Source organism: Ambystoma mexicanum, chromosome 3q (genome assembly GCF_040938575.1).
Source record: "Ambystoma mexicanum isolate Mex_15411 chromosome 3q, UKY_AmexF1_1, whole genome shotgun sequence".
Lineage (NCBI taxonomy): Eukaryota > Metazoa > Chordata > Amphibia > Caudata > Ambystomatidae > Ambystoma > Ambystoma mexicanum.
In genome coordinates, this window is record NC_090926.1 from 798,096,689 (window position 1) to 798,113,437 (window position 16,749).

A 16,749-nucleotide genomic window follows, 5' to 3' on the forward strand; every position below is an offset into this window, starting at 1 on the left:
CTGTCTTTGGTTTTGTTGTCTTGAGCCCGCTTGTCCCCCAGGTGGGTGGAAGGTGTTACAACACGGCATACACATGCAAAATGGTTGCTCGTGCCACATCTCTAACACGTATGCCCCTTTGCTGGGCAGTCACTGGAGTGAGGCAGGTCATATCCTCTGTTGGGACACAGGGTCATCTCTGTGCCCCATCCATCCTTCTTGTTCCATGGAGGGCGTTTGTCCACTTTCTGGAATTGTTGACGACCCAATGCACAGGCTTCCTACAGCTTCGCCAACTTCATGGCGGCACACATCCTATCTGCACTGACATATGCCAGTTCATGGGAGCACCCAAGTTCTAGTATCTGCGCTAGTGTAATACCTGGCTCTCGCAGTATCTGTCGTCTTAGCTTGATTGAGGAACACCAAAGCTGCAGGGTGCTGGTGACCCTGCCCTTCTCCCTCCACCATCGGGAGACCTCGATGCTGTTCCCTCACCACTGGGATGCAAGGTGAGCCCTGGGGCATATCAGAAGCATTTTAGTGATCGAGCACGAGCTCCTGGATCATCACAAAATTCGACCTGCTCATTATGTGAAGGCAGCACTGCTCCGCTGCACCATTGTTAGGTGGGATTTATTTTTACCTCATACTGGCCCCTGCCGGACCCAGCTCTGCCTGCACACTCTCTCCCTTTGTTTCATGGCCATTCCATCATAGCCACCCACACTGTATGTTTGTAAGGGCCTGGGCCTCGTCTCCTGCTGCTGCCTGTGATTGGCTGGGGCTTTTGCTTATACTGGCCTATAGGAGAGCCGGCAGGCTTGGCCGGCCCTCCCACCAAAGACCCACTCCTGGCACCTACCTCTATCCACCTCGAGTGCTCCATCTACACCGAAGCTGCAGGGTGATGGTGACCCTGCCTCTCTCCCTCCACCATCGCGAGACCTCGACGATGTTCCCTCACTACTGGGATGCATGGTGAGCCCTGGGGCATATCAGAAGCATTTTCGCGATCGAGCACAAACTCATGGATCATCACAAAATTCGACCTGCTCATTATGTGTAGGCAGCGCTGCTCCACTGCATCATTGTTAGGTTTAACAGATTTATTTTTGCCTCATACTGGCCCCTGCTGGACCCAGCTCTGCCTGCACACTCTCTCCCTTTGTGTCATGGCCATTCCACCATAGCCGCCTGCGCCATATGTTTGTAAGTGACTGGGCCTGGTCTCCTGCTGCTGCTTGTGATTGGCTGGGGCTTTGCTTATACTAGCCTATGAGAGCTGGCAGCCCTCCCACCAAAGGCCCACTCCTAAGGCCCCGGTGGGCTACCTGTCTGCTACAGGTACGCTATGGTCGCCTATGTGCTGTGTGAGCCCCCCACCCCATATGGTCACCTGTGTGCTGTGTGAGCCCCCCACCCCCTATGGTCACCTGTGTGCTGTGTAAGCCCCCCACACCCTCTATGGTCACCTGTGTGCTGTGTGAGCCCCCCACATGGTCGCCTGTGTGCTGTAAGCCCACAGTCCCCCTATGGTCGCCTGTGTGCTCTGTGAGCCCCCCACCCCCTCTATGGTTGCATGTGTGCTCTGTGAGCCCCCTAACCCCCCTATGGTTGCCTGTGGTGTGCTGTGTAAATCCCCACCCCCTCTCTGGTTGCCTGTGTGCTGTGAGCCCCTCACCCCCACTATGGTCACCTGTGTGCTGTGTAATCTCCCACCCCTCCTATGTTCGCCTGGGTGCTGTGTGAGCCCACCACCCCCCTTTCCGCTTTTTCTCCCCTTCCCTTTTCCCTCCCCTCCAAGCCACAGCCGCCTGTTCTGTCTTTATGCATTTGTATGCTGCTGCCGCCCTACAACATGGGTTTGGGCAACATGTTTGTGTCACCTAAACTGACTCTGCATTTGTATGCTGCTGCCGCCCTGCAACATGGGGTTGGGCAAACTGTATGTCTTTGCAAGCACTTATGTAACTAAGTAACTAAGTAAGCCGCCTCCTGTAACATGGGGTTAGGAAACATTTATGTATGTATGTATGTTATTGCAAGCACTTATGTAACTAGGTAAGCTTTCTGTAACAGCTCTGCGATGCCTGAGGGATGTTGTGCGCTTTATAAATGCGAATAAATAAAAAAAAAAATATATATATATATATATATATATATGTATATATATATATATATATATATATATATATATATAAAAATAAAAACACCCCTGAGTAATCTGTTGACGCATCTCGTGTTCATCTGGCCATGCACAAGTCGTGGCAAGCCGCCGTAGCCTGCAATGATAGGTGCCAAGGGATTCCCCTTCTTTCTGCACAGCATTTCTCATGAGACCTCTCATAGTCAAGATGTGCCATGGGTACGAAATACTCCTTGAGCGCCGTCTTAGCCACTTTGAATAACATGTCATTGGACCGTAGTCTTGAAAATGTTGCTTATGGCAGGGCCAGCCGAATAGAGCATCACAGACTTTCTTGTGTCATCATTACCCTCCCCCAACGCCACCAGAAATAGCTCCAGGCACTTCACCCAACCACCTGGGACCCAGGGCCAAAGGGGCCCGGGAGACATCGCACTACTGCAGGTGCGCGAGGGTCATTGATGGACGTGGCAACCTGGTATCAGCCGGTGCACCATCATCTTCATTCGCCATGTTTCCTTACACAGTGTGTTCCAACATGTGACAATCACCACCTTCACTGTGGGGAGCGGGTGCCTCTGGTCCACCCTTCCTGGCTGCGAAGATGTAGGTTCATTTGCCTCTGGCAGAGTGTGGGAGCACAGCCGGAACCGTATCTGGGTGCACAAGCACTCCCGGTAGGAGATGCAACCCAGTCATGATATGTGGAGACCTGCGAGGGCGGGGAGCCCACGCACTCCTGGAGGAAGCTGCAACCCCTATATTAGCACTGGCAAACACAAGTGCCTCACAGCAACCAAATGGTAGAGCAGCCACTGCACTGGTCAGAGGATTATGTGGGGGCTAAACGTTTCGTATGTTTCAAAATCCAGGCCTGGGCACCACAGGGATGACCTTTTTCTTGAGCTCCCGGTCGCGGGATAATTTCATACGTGCCCCCTTCCCTAGGGAATAGTGCATGTGGACTTTGGATCCACCTGCCGGGACAATCATTTCATGGTGCTTGTAAATCAGTGGTTGCAATACCCGGAGGTGGTGTTTGTAGAGTACACCTCATTTGAAGATGTGATACCGGGTCTCGAGAAGATTGTTGCTACCCATGGCTCCCCGATGAAGTCTGCACAGACAATGGACTGCCATTTCAGAGCGGCCACTTCTCTGAGTACATATAGTGCCTAGGGATTTGGCATTGCAAGATCACCCCGGGGTGGCCAAGAGGATGGGGACCCTAAATAAAATGTTCCGTATTGCTCATGGACAGGGAGAGTGTGAGCGGCAAGCCCTATACCAGTTCTTGTCAGAATACCGCTCCACACCACACTGCTCGACTGGGGTACCACCAGGTGAGGCCCTCCACCCTTGGTAATGAAGCACACGGACAACCTTGTCTCGGTTCAGGTCTCCTTCGCACTGCTCGCTCTTGCTCTGGACGTCCCCCATTTATCAGCTTGGCCTCGTGACTTGACATGTCATGAGGCTCTTAAAGGAACACACCACACACAGTGCAGACCAGACTATGCATGAATGTTGCTATTAGCACCGTGTGTTACTAACCGGGTTGCTGGCTGGAAAACCCCATTTTTTCAGAAAAAGAAAAACGCAAAGCCGTCATCGATATGGAGGGGCTCCTTGGTAGAGCTCTTATCTAATTTCAATGGCGGTCACAGCGGGTGGTGCAGGGCGGTTCTCTAGCAAGATAAGCGTGGGCCAGAGAGGGTGAGGGGACAGAGTGGGTGAATGGCGGAAGCGGCAGGACCAATGTGGGAAGGATGGCAGGTGGTTGCGAGTGGTGGAGAGCTTGCTCAGAACGTGGGCTTAGCCCTTGGTGCTCAAAATGTATTTACCCTTTTGTGTGTATATATCTGTTTCTCTATATATCTATATATTAAATGTATTTCAGTTTTTCATTTTATTTTATTAATTGTATGCCACTTCCTGTAGTGGTATTTTTCAGTGATCGCACTTCCTTCCACCATGATGGATGTAAAAGATCGCCTGCCGTCACTAGTGGTGTTATGCAAATTAGTACTCACTCGTAAAACTTTTAAATACTTTAGAGCTTGAGGTAGAAAGCAATAGAGCGCTTTGCAAGTATGTTTGAAAACTGTAACGAAGAAAGGAACTCATTTGGCACAAGTCTGTCAAAGTGCTACAAACGCCCAATCACTTTTCCTTCATCTATATTAAACGAGTTGAATTAAACCATTACAATTAAAAGAAATGGGGTGCAGATAACACCAACACTGGTGGCCCAGAAAGCAACTGTTTGGAAATGTATGATCTAACTACATTTACAATAAGTAATTTGTCACATGTTTATCAATTTTAGAATACCATCTTAATCTTTGTTGAAATTATTCATTTTAAAAATAGATACGTTTTAGGCTTTTGTGGTGTACTTAAGAATATATTTGTTATTGTTGTAGGTGCATTAGTATTATCAATTGCATAGTTAATTATGACTATGCAATTCATAAGTTTTATATTGGCAAATCATACCAGCTGAGTGAGTCTTTCCTCTGCTACAATATGTCTTCCAGCTATTAATAGTCCTACCTCTTTGTTCACTATGAGAAGAGTTCCCGGGCTGGAGGGAGGTGGTGCAAGTGGAATGCATTTGGCGCAACAGATTGCATCTGGGGGTTGGCATGCATGCGGGGGATGCTGATCTCTCTGGAAGCATGGAGCAGTGGACGCACAATATCTCAGAAGCTAGTTGGAAGCGGCCTAATGCTGTGCTAATACTGACAAATGGGCAAGCAAAAAAGAGGAGGCATGTATAGCTTCCCACGAAGGGAGACAGAAGCAAAGGAGGGCAGGTGGGGGAGACGATTATAGGTGTATCCATCAGGGGACCCTGGGGAGACAGATGAAAAAGGGGGTTTGCTACATTGGAGGCAAGTTGTAGGGCAACTTTGAATTGAAGCCAAACAGTTATGATGTGGTTCTCTAATCACAGACCCACAGGATCTTGTTTTAACATTTTCAAATGCATTCATTCTCTATATTTCCTCTCTTATTACCCTTAAAATATATTGCGCCTCCGTCTACCATCCCTACAGTTGGATGGTCATCAGGTGGCTAAGCAAATCAGGGAAGGCAGGGAAACCAGTTGGAAATTTCAGTAATTTTGATGAGGGTGGTGCTGGAATTGAGGTACAAGTCCTGGTCACTCCAAGCCTCATTCTTTCGGTGTCCCCCCAACTCCAATCAGTAATGCATCTTGAATTTCTAGGTGACAATTGAGTGCCTCAAAATCTCTTGGTGAATTCGGTTTCCAGTTCATGTATTTCCGGTTAACGCTAATTTAAAAAACGAGTACCCTCCCTTGAAAGTCGTAAAAGAAATCATAGTTAAGAAATTGTGAATTTCATTGTGCTTTGTTTGATTATGCCAACAGCCTTGTGCCGGGTATGCCAGATTAATGTATCTAAAGGCTCCAGAGAACACCTAATACAGCATCCTGGCTAGTGATAGACACACAAACAAAGTTTTACATCAGGGCTACAAGCTTTCCACTGGCATCCTGTGCTAGCTTCGGCTGCCAAAGGACCTGCTAATGGATTAGCCCACCATTCTTTCTATCACTTGCTCCATAGACAGTCAAGTGGGGTCTTTCATGAAAGAAAATGATGCCTATCCTTTTCTGTAGATTCAAGATGGAAAGCATGGTCAATTGATGGCCTCACAATTCTGAACCACTTCTCACTGAATACCGTTCCTCCCCTTTAAAAGAAGGATCCAATCTGCACCACCATTAGCTTTGAATATAGTAAATGATCCATCGCTCTGCTTTTGTGAGTTTCAAGAATGAACCACTTCTTGGTAGATTTGTGCTAGAGATTTCATAACATAACACAACTTAACTATGTCTCGTATGATTGCCTTCTGTCCCCTGAGCTGCCTTCTGTGCCCAATGGTATGCCCTATTTCGTGTGGCCATCCTCTGTCCTGCATGACTGCCCTTTGACCCCTGTGGCTCGTCTCTCTCTACCGTGGACACATCTTTCCCTGTGACTTCCCCCATGCCCACTCACCGTATGACAGTGGCATCATTCAAACGTCGAGTCGGTGCATGCCTGCTTTAATATAACGAATTTATTATACACAGCGATTTACATAAGAAAATAGATTATTTCTCTAAAAGTGGAGGAAAAGGAGCCATGTCCTCGGAGGAATTCACACCAAGTGAAAAGAATAAATATATCCGTAGTAATCTGAGAGATAAATACAGCACCAAGGACAGTGAATGTGGAACAGAAACCAGCCAGCAACTTGTCTGCAGTATGTTTTAGGAAAAACCTTCAAAACGAGAAGAAATACGCATGGAAACGGTGATCTGAGATGATGGGGCTAGCACAGCTGAGAGATGGGCAGCATGTAAGCAGGTCATAAGAGGGTGCATTGAGATCAAGTTTCAGCTGACCGCTGAAGTAGACCTGGGTGAGCGGCATGAGATACAATGGGGGAGATGTATAACATTGGCTAATAGAAAAGCAAATGGCGTACATGGAGTTGCAAAGGGAGGCTCTTGGGTGTATTGGACGAATGACAGTCTCTTCCCAGCTCAGGCTAGATTGGGCCTTTACTACGACGGTTTGTTGGATGGTGTCTTCAGTCCCATAACAATCATTGGGAAAGTAAATGTGAGGCTTGTGACCACTGGTCAGATTTTGCCTTCAGTCCATTTTAATAGTTGGTAGGATGGTTCTTGCTCTGTAACTCAGTAGGATGGCATCTTGAGTGACACTAGGAGTCAATAGATGGTATCCTTACTGCTTTTACCAGGTGGTAGGATGGTATTGTTACTGCTAGTAACACTTAGTCCGTTGGTGTCTTTGGTTCTTATAATAGTTGGAAGGATGTGGCTTCAGTTCATGAGCAAATCGGTGGAATGGTGCCTTGAGAGTGTCATACTGTCTGTTAGATGGTGCACTTCAGAACCATAGTTGATTGGATAGTGTTTTTGACTTATGTTACAATAGGATAGTCTCTTCAACCTCATAGCTGGTAAGAGGATGTCTTTAGGCCATGCAACAGTCAGTAGGCTGAGACCTCAATGTTCAACTGCAGTTGGTGGGCTTGTGTCTTATGTCCCTGTTAGAGCCATTGCAGTGGTCCATATTATACTTGATAAGATTTCTTCAGACTGTGGTACAATCAGCATACCATGATGTCTTACATATCTGTTATGGCCAGTAGAATGTTGTTTTTATGCTGTGTTACCATTGGCAGTTTGTTGGCTTCAATTCCTGTTTAGATCTGTAGGATTGTATCTTCAGTTGGTGTGGTATGTTCATAAGGCCCTGTATCATTCAGGTGAATAGTCTCTTTGACCCCCTTGCAGCCTGCAAGATGCTGTCATTCGTTCAGCGAATGAGGGGAAAGAATTATGCTGTCTGTCCCTGTTCCAGTCGGTAGGATGGTGTCTTAAGACCTTGGAACATTTTCCCTTGAAAGTCATGTTGGCCAATAAGATTGTTTTTCATCCTATATAACAGTTTGTGTGATGGTCACCTGAATCCCTGTTAGTCATAGGATGAAGTCCCCAGACAATGTTAAATAATAGACCGCTGTATTTAGCCCATGGATCATTTAATTGCCTGATGTCTTCTGTGACCTTTGGGCTTGCAAAATGTATTCAAGGTTGGTGGTATCGGGGCATTGTTCCTCGTGAACTAAGCCTTCTCTTTTGGAAGTTTTTTACCAGATGTTCTGTGCATTAGAGTCCTACTTGAAACAGCAGGGTCTGTCCCAAAGTCAGGCTGGACTGCAGACAAGTGAGCGATGATTGATAATGCCAGAGGGTTTCTGGCAGTTGGATGGAGCTTGCTGTTGGACTTTGAAGAAGTGAGGAGTTTGCTGAATAATGCAGGCAATCACATGGACTCGTCACCTCAAAGCCTTCAGGAAAAAGAAAACATTATGAGTGTACGGTAGCCTTTACATGCAACAGCCTATTAACGGACAGATGTTTCTGTCTATGCATTGTAATAAATGTCTTGTATGTGTAATGTGTGTCTTTTGTACATCAGTTTCTTTACACAAATGTAGGACCGTGGGTGTTTACTTTTCCTTTCTGCCTTATCCTTCACTGCACTTCCATTGTTTTCTTCGGTGCACCTTTTTTTGCATTGCCCCTATTCCTTTATCCCTCTTTTCTTTTGCCTTTTCTGCTGCCTATGTGGTGTTCCCACAACACAGTCTGCATGAAAAACAACATATTTAGTCTTCTGCAAGATATAAGTAGCCATGTTACTCAGTACAGTCATTGCTTCTGCATTTTATATGCGAAATTATGCTACAAACAGACACATACACATTCGTTATTATTTAATTGATGCTATTTAGTTTGAAATTATACATATATCACGTTAACCATAATTCACTTATTTTCCATCAATTTGCCATTTATCAATTGGGTCAAGTATTGCGTTATGGGTATTAAAATAAAAATAAATTGGTCGGTGTGCTTGAATCCTGATCTCTCTTGTGCGATCCGCACGGAACCCGCACAATGACCCTCGACCAAGTACCATACTGGGTGGAAGGTTCCCCTGGACACATTGATGCTGCAGCAGAGCACACTGATGAACACTTTAGGCACAAATACCACTTTAAGGTTACAAAATTGAGAGCAGAGTGCTTGGTATCAAGAGAAAATTATATTGTGATTGGAGCACTCTTATTTTTTCTTTTTATAATCCTGCTTGTACTTCGGTCGCAGTCAGTTTCTTTTTGCAGTTCGTAGAGCCCCATGTGCTCACTCTTAATTCTGTTTTGGCGCCAAAGCACTAGAATCATTTCTATTAGGCCTCTAACATCTTTATCACTTTTTTTGCTAGCAATTAAGAGCATTTTTTCTCACTGTCTAATTTAGGTTTTTGTAAATTGTCAATTTCTTGAATGTGTGTTTTAGGGCTAAATAAGCTAAACAATACAAATACAAAATATTCTTTGGAGATGGACTAAGTTCTACTACCATTATTATTCATGAAGTCCTTGAAAATAAACGATTGAGTTACTTAGTATTCATCGTTGTAGTTAAAAATGTATAATTTCAAAGTCCTTAGCTCCGTATTTCAAAATCGGTGTCCAAAGACAGACGGTCAGATATACGGTCTGGATAACTCCTGACCGACACCTTATGCTACCCATGTTGGGCAGAAGTCCCAGCAGGCCACTGTGAATAGCATGTTAGCTTGTTAGGGTGAGGTTTATGGCATCTCTCAGCCTGCCAACCAACATACTGAGAAAGAATGTCAAGCAGCCATTTCTCTGAACCAAATGTTCTTGCCCGCAGACTGCTCTTTTCCCTCTGCTGCCAATTTGCCAGGGTATCTATTTCAGACAAATAGAAAAAGGAAGAGAAAGAGGGGGGATGAAAGGGATTGAGGCAAAAGAAAAAGAGGGAGAGGGGGCGGGAGATAGAGGAAGAGAAAGAGACAGAGCGATCAAGAGAGAAAAAAGTTGGCAGTGGCAATGTGACCTACTTGCAAAAGGCCAGTGGTAGTAGTGCAGGGTTGCAGGTTGTTTGACATTTAAACACCCATTGCGCTCTTCCCCTGTCTGAAAAACTACCCTCTAAGATTTCCTACCACCTTCCACTACACACACAACTCCCCCACTGTCCTACTATAAAAGATGTAAGGATGTGAAAGGAGGAGACTGAGGCACATGTGATATATGAACTTTTGATTCTTAACAAAATAAAAGGAAACCCTAAATATACCTATTAATAAGAGGAGTTTCCCTGCCTCCAATCAATACGTCAGAATGTCTGTAACTAAAAGGTCCACTGTCCTGTTCCCAAAACCTATTTCCTTTGCTTAGATCTCTAAGTAAACTAAAAAGTAAGTGAGTCTTCTTAATACAGAAGAAGGGTGCCCTTCTTCTGTGGAGTGAGTTATCACATCCGTGATCTGGGAGGATTTCCTCTTGGGATTGGCTTCCTTCCCCAGGTTGCAATTCTTGTCAAAGGCAGTACACCAAGTTCCAGATTGAAAATTCTTAATTCCAGAGCAAAAGTTCCAGTTCGAAACCTCGACCCCCAAGAGAGTGACTCCTGTCTCTTGGTCTCTCACAATGTTCGCAAACTCCAGCGGGATATCTTCCTTCCTCTGGTTCTTGTTATTTGAGTCCCAGACCCCCTCATACTGGTTTTCTTATATGTGGGTCCCAGACTGCTTTACGATGGCTTGTTATCTGCATGTACCAGACTCCTTCACAGCATCTGGGGGTATGCCTCTTCCCCTGGTTTTCACAGTTCAACGCTCCCGGGTGTATGTTTCTTCCCCCGACCTTTCTCAAGCTTGCACAGTTCACCACACCACTTGTATGGTTCTTCCTCTGGCCTTTCTCAGGTTTGCACAGTTCAATGCACCAGGAGGTATGGTTCTTTCCCTGGCGTTTCTCAGTGTTCACAGCCCACCTCGTTCACTACCCTGTCAGGTGATTATGAAGATGGACTCAGAGGTTGCTCCTACAAATGGGTATGGATCCCAGACCCGTAAGATTCTCCTCTCTTGACCTGCTATACTCTCATGCCAGGTACTGCGACTATGGATATTGTTCTGGAGGCAACATGTTACTTGCTGTGGGTCTCAGACCTCTTTGTTGCAGCCTCTCCAACCATTGTGCCCCCACCATCCATCCCAGTTACCTGGACCCCTCCAGGCTCCTTACTGGCGACCTCCGGTTGTCTGTAAATCTCTTTTCCCCTTTGTTGTCTCTCACAGCGGCTACAGGAACCACAGCCTCCTCGTCGCGTTCCTTTCTTCCTGGATGATTCACTTCTACCCCCCTGGACACACCAGCTCATGTCAGCTGGTCGGCCTTCTTCCTGCCTTCCGCTCTGGTTGATCCACAGCAGGTCTAGCGGGGATGCTTCTGCCTGTGGTCTAGTGCCTCCGCTCCTGCACTTCTACACTTCCACAGCTGCATTTCAATTTCCCAGCATCTCCAGGAAGGATCTGCCTCTTCATAAAGTCCTTCCCTTTTTATTTGTAGCAGGTACCAGTCTGTTTCGTATTCTCTGGCTCGCTCATGTTGATTCTGTGGGTCACTCTGCATTACTCCACACCTCCTTCTCATCTCACTATTGCTATTATTACTCACAATTGGGTTTCTTGTGTTCTTTTTTTTATCCAAGTTTCTGCAGGTGACTCAGAGGCAATCCGTACTCTTCGTCGTCCCTGTACTTTCTAGGGAGGTCAGTCCATCTGTTTTACAAAGATGCGTGGAAGTGTATCAAATTATGGGACGTGGTGTGGTGTAGGAGGATTAGGGAGGTGGGGATATGTCTTGGGCATACAGTGTTTTTACTGGACAGTCGTCCCTGGTCCTGTAGGAGGGATCCCTCTGCATGAGATCCAACCGCTGAGTACCACCTCCAGGGGGGACTATCGAGTAGCAGCATCGCCTCCTTGGACTCATGGAAAGGGTCTCCCACTAGGGGAGAAGGGACAACTTCCAAGGATCCGTCACAAAGACCACTTACATTATTGCCTTTGATCAGTTTCTTTGTTCCCTAACAATATAAGGAAAGGGTACAAACATCATAAACCTGTGCAGATATTATTGGACAGGGTCCTGTGAGTATCAAATGATGACTCGCAAAGCAGTTATGAGATGTATATTATCACAAACCTATTTTAGGGATCAGTGCCTCCTTTGCCAACTCACAACTCTCAAACATAGTTTTGATAAAAATATACCAATATGTGAAGGTTCGGACTAGTGAAAACAGTCCATTTTGACATGCTTAATATACTGGGACACAATCTTTTTCTCCTTGGTTTTTGTGTATGTTTATTTATGGAGCATAAGTTAAACAAGACATATAGTCATAGAATAATTTCTCAAACAAGTCCTCAAAACCAGTGTTTCTCTCATTGATAATTGGTCAGGGTTCTATTTTCTATGTATCATTTACGCTCCTGCCCTAACGTTACTAAGATTTCCCTTATATATACCTTAAGGTCTCTCCTTCCCAAACTAACAAAATAGTGAACATGTAAAACAAAATGTTCTTTTTTTTAAATCGTGATCTCTAAACTGTACACAAGGAATGGTTCTTCTTGTACAAGATAGTCTAAAATGGTCAGCCAAACCCAGACAGAGCTTTATATTCTGTGTTTGCTTTAGTAGACTCATACCAGCCATTATATAAGGAACCTATTAAGGCCTGGATACTGATGCATTGAATTTACAAAAAGACTAAAACATCCATTAAGACTTGGATATTGAGTTACTGAACTGCAAAAGTTTGCTAACATTCAACGACATCAAAGGATCAGTGACGTGGGAAATGGATAGCTCACAAGATAAATCAATTGTCTCAGATATGGTGTTAGCTTGCACTCTATAAGTTCGAATCCCAGTAGGTCAGACTCAGCCCATGAATTCTACTGAGGTCAATGAGATGAGTACCATTAAATTGGCTGATATAAGTAACTATTATTAAGTGCTTGGAAGCAGGAGGAATCTGGCATGATGCGCTATATGAAAGTGTGATCTTATAAACTCCTAGTATCTATTTTGAGAAGAGATTGCATTAATATAAATTAATTGATGTATAGTTTGTTTTTTAAAAGCAAAAAGGCAATATATAAATGTTTTGGGGCAGAAAGCCGCTTCAATTGACCCCGTTTTCTATTCCCGGTGCACATACCTGATCACACAATCAATGCAATTTAACAAATGGGAAGAATTCATGGAAAATACTCTATTTTGTTACCCATGCTTCACAACATTTTAAACATTTTCCCCGCTGGATTACGCGTCTCCCAGATTAACATAATGCTAAGAACGGAACAACCTTAGTAAACATGTGCACACCCAAAACCTCATATGCGGCTTGTTAATGGGGCAAAATTCCTAAGGAAAGCAATGCAGGGACATGTAAATGGAGTCTGTCAATTGACATTGGTCTTGTTTTCTAGACAGTAGAACACAAAAAGCAAGATGCCTGGGAGCTAAATCCCTAAATTAACACTTATAGAAAGTTATTAAGCCACTTTTAGCTCAATCCCATGTGCCTCCTCAATCTCAGTGGCCTACTTAAAGTCAAAAGGCCTCATTATGAGTGTGCCGGTCCGGTAACAATGGTGCCGGTAAGCTTACTGGCACCGTTGTTACCGGACTGGCACACTCGGAGTCTGCATGCAGCTGCCGTCCCTCCCGCCAGGTCTGGCCTGGTGGGCGGGGCGGCACCCGCACACAGACTTTCCGGGAAGCACCGGCACCGCTATTAATGGTGCCGGTGCTTCCGTCATCCCCATTGAGTCCTATGGGGCTCGAATGTGTATTTACATTTTTCCGGCACCTGACTTCCAGGAACACCAGGGTCATAATCCCCCGGTGTTTCCGTGGAGCCAGGTGTCAGAAAAAATCACAACTCCGGCAGTAGCCTGCTGGTTTTGTAATGAGGCCCAAAGAGTTGAAGTTATCGGATTTTGGGCCTGATACCCACCCTCCATTTGGAAGAGACCAAGTCACTAGTTTGCGGGCTAATAATCAGAGGGAGGATTACAAGAGTAATCTTTAGAAAAGAGAACTGAAAACACAGGATTCAGCCAAACGACAAATATGGGTTTTAAAGTTTGTTGAATGAAATGTGAACCCGTGGATTTCACAGAATTCACCAGTTAGGAATGATTCCAAGAGAAACAAGTGCAAAAATCAATTCTTGAATTTGTGAACGAGAAGAAGAGGAAGCAAAAAGTAACTGTTTTAGAGGGGTAAGGAGAAAGCTGAGACGGCCATTACTTGATTACTCCAGTGCAGTCCCTCAGAAAGAGGATCCCAACAGAGTAGAATACATTGACATAAACCTAAAAAACACCAGAGTAATGGTACAGCCAGAGGTTGACCAATAACTTGATCTCTGAGAAGTTCCATGGAGATTTTAAACGGCATCAGCAATGGAATTGATCCCTAAGGAATGTAGCACCACATGGGCAAAGAGTTTGTCCTTCCTCACCCCACACGTACAAACTGAATAGCATTAGCCATAAAGGAGGAGTACCAAGCCAGAACTGGGCCAGGCAAGCCTATTCTGGTGGATGGAATGTTAATCAAAACTTCATGGTGCACCGTATCAAATGTTGCTGAGAAATCCAGAAGAATGAGCAAACTGGCACCACCAGCATCCAGCATACGCAGGGTAGCTTTGTCAGGCTGCGCCTGGGACCAGATTGATAGTACCTTAACAAACAGTGATTGGTTAAATGTAGGGAGTGTTGACCTGCTGCACACGTTTCTAGGTAATCGGATGATGACTGATTTCATCCAGAGGGTCGAGGCTGGACATTATCAGAAGAGCAAGCAAAATGTTTAAGTACTGTGGAAAAATGTCTTGACTGAAAGAGACATTATTCAATGGCAACCAAAAAGAAGAAATGGCATAAGGGACATATTTAATAAGGTAAATCAGAAGGGAATCATATTAAAGGAATGTAGGTATTGGGACATGGCATACATACCAGGGAGGTCATAAGAGTTATTAAATCTATTTATTTGTTTTTTTGGTGGGAATGAGTTCCAAACAAAATAATTATTGATAATGGTACCTAACTAATGTCAGATATGGAAGAGTGTGTACCAGAAATTGCATTATTCATGTAAAAACCACACATTATCATCCCCAGAGTTATGGGATTGTTGAATGTTTCAACTGGACAATATATGTGATTAGTGTCCCTGTAAGGACAGATGTGGACAGAAAATGGGCAATTATGGAACATATATTCCACCACTTTTGGCCATTAAAATATCTCCCTTTAAGATGTTACAGGGGCAGACACCTAATACCAAACCTTGCCCTGGGTGGCTGGGAAGGGCTTTCCTCAAGGTGTTTGATGATGAAATCAAAAGGAGCATAGAGGATCTAGCGGACAAGGTGAAGATGATGTTTGAGATCACACACTGGTTAAAGGCATTATGGATTGACCCTGGGAGTAGGGTGAGGTTAAAGAAGCCCAAATCTGGGGGCAAAAGTGGCTTTTTATTTTTATCAGAGAGTGGTCATCAGGGACGATATAGATACTGCAATCCACGTGGCTGATCAGAACATGTTGACCAAAGAAATGGTTGTCCCAGCTTCCTGAGTATCGTAAAGTCTGACATTAGCTTGTTTGTTTAGTTCTTAATAACTGAAAGGTAAGTGTTGGGACTTGGTGGCACCAGCATTTGGGTTGTTACTCCTTTAATTGTGTGGTTTGGTGTTTTATCCTCTCTGTACTCTTTACCCATCTATCTCGCCTCACCAACTGGTTATCCCATCTGCCCCATCTGCCTGCACTCCCTCTTTTCTGTCTGATCTCTGGCCACTGCAATCTGTGCCTACATTCTATTGGAACTCCCAGGAAGATAGACTGCCTGACTCCCGGGATTCTGTGGCGTGGCAGTTGAAATGTGCCTCAAGGTAGGAAAGGCACTTTATGGTCTACTCATATCCTATTCAATAAAGTAAAGGAGAAGATTTAACCTCTTTTTTTCCATTGCTGTCTTGTCTGCTGACTGCAGTGCGCTCACCGGCCCAACACCACGGAAGGTGAGCACCCGCAGCAGAAGGATTCATAGAATAAAGAAGATGTAAAAAAAATCAGAACAATAAATGATCTACAGTGTCACAGATTAGAACTGTTCTCAAAACAATAGGAGAAATAACTGTTGAACGACTGGTGGCTTTTGAAGCAATGGTTATTGAATACCACCCATCACTATATGGATGATTGTTAAATCCCTAAATAACCATTAGGTCCACCGAAGACCACAGGTCTAGGGCTGGGGAATCTGGGGGTGGTGGGACATTGTACATCTAACGTGGATACTCAAAAATGCTCAAGTCCCTCCTCTACTAATCAACCACCTATCCAGGAACATGAAGCATAACACATCACCCATCCCTTTGAGGGACTCAATATGGAAGATATCACATGCACATCTGCATCCTTCCCAGTCCTTACTTATACATTGAATCTTCTGGACAGGTGCCATGAAAGGACACATGTTGAGATACAAGAATTAAGATTTCTATTACTTGAAAGTGTAGAAAGAAAAAATAAGTAGATTGGAGGGATATGTTTACGCCACTGAGATCTGCAATTCTCCATCTGGGGATAGCATACAGCTTCACGTACAGGGCCAACAAATCCATCTGACTGTAGCTTAATTACCAAGACTCCACAAGATAGCATTAATTTAGAAAGCCCATCAGCCCTCTTGGATGTTATAGAAGATGAAGCTAAATTGATGCAGGCCTCTGTAGATGGCAAGGGAGTGGATACCACTCCAGAGGATGATGCAACGCCTGAACATCCCATTGCTCGTAGAGAGATAAAAATGCGAGTTAGGGCCCTCAAAAGAAGAGCTATGAAATCTAATGAACTATATAAAGTTACAAATAAAAAAAAAAAATCTACCTTCTCTCAAGATAAAAAACACAAACATGAATATTAGACATTTGCGGTCTGTCTGTAGAAGAAGGTGTTTTTGATCTTACACAATTAGATGAGGAGAGTAAAATGTTTTAGACCTGAAGGACACTTCACCCCCTGGTAAAAAAGGTATGGAAGGTATAATTGAAATAGACTGTGATAAAGCAACTGATGGATCGG

General features: G+C 44.6%; 2 protein-coding genes across 3 annotated transcripts in view; one reads left to right on the forward strand and one right to left on the reverse strand.

Moving 5' to 3' along the window:
- Positions 1-16,749, forward strand: part of ACSF2 (acyl-CoA synthetase family member 2) — a 1,184,899-nt gene that overhangs the window by 881,276 nt on the left and 286,874 nt on the right. The gene's annotated exons all lie outside the window — the stretch shown is intronic.
- Positions 6,207-16,749, reverse strand: part of CHAD (chondroadherin) — a 60,612-nt gene continuing 50,069 nt past the window's right edge. The window contains exon 4 of one of the 2 annotated variants that reach the window (XM_069654881.1): positions 6,207-8,032. The gene's annotated coding sequence lies outside the window, so the exon portion shown is untranslated. Of the gene's footprint in view, positions 8,033-8,070; positions 8,334-16,749 lie in introns of those variants that run through there. The other variant, XM_069654882.1, reaches the window with a different exon arrangement.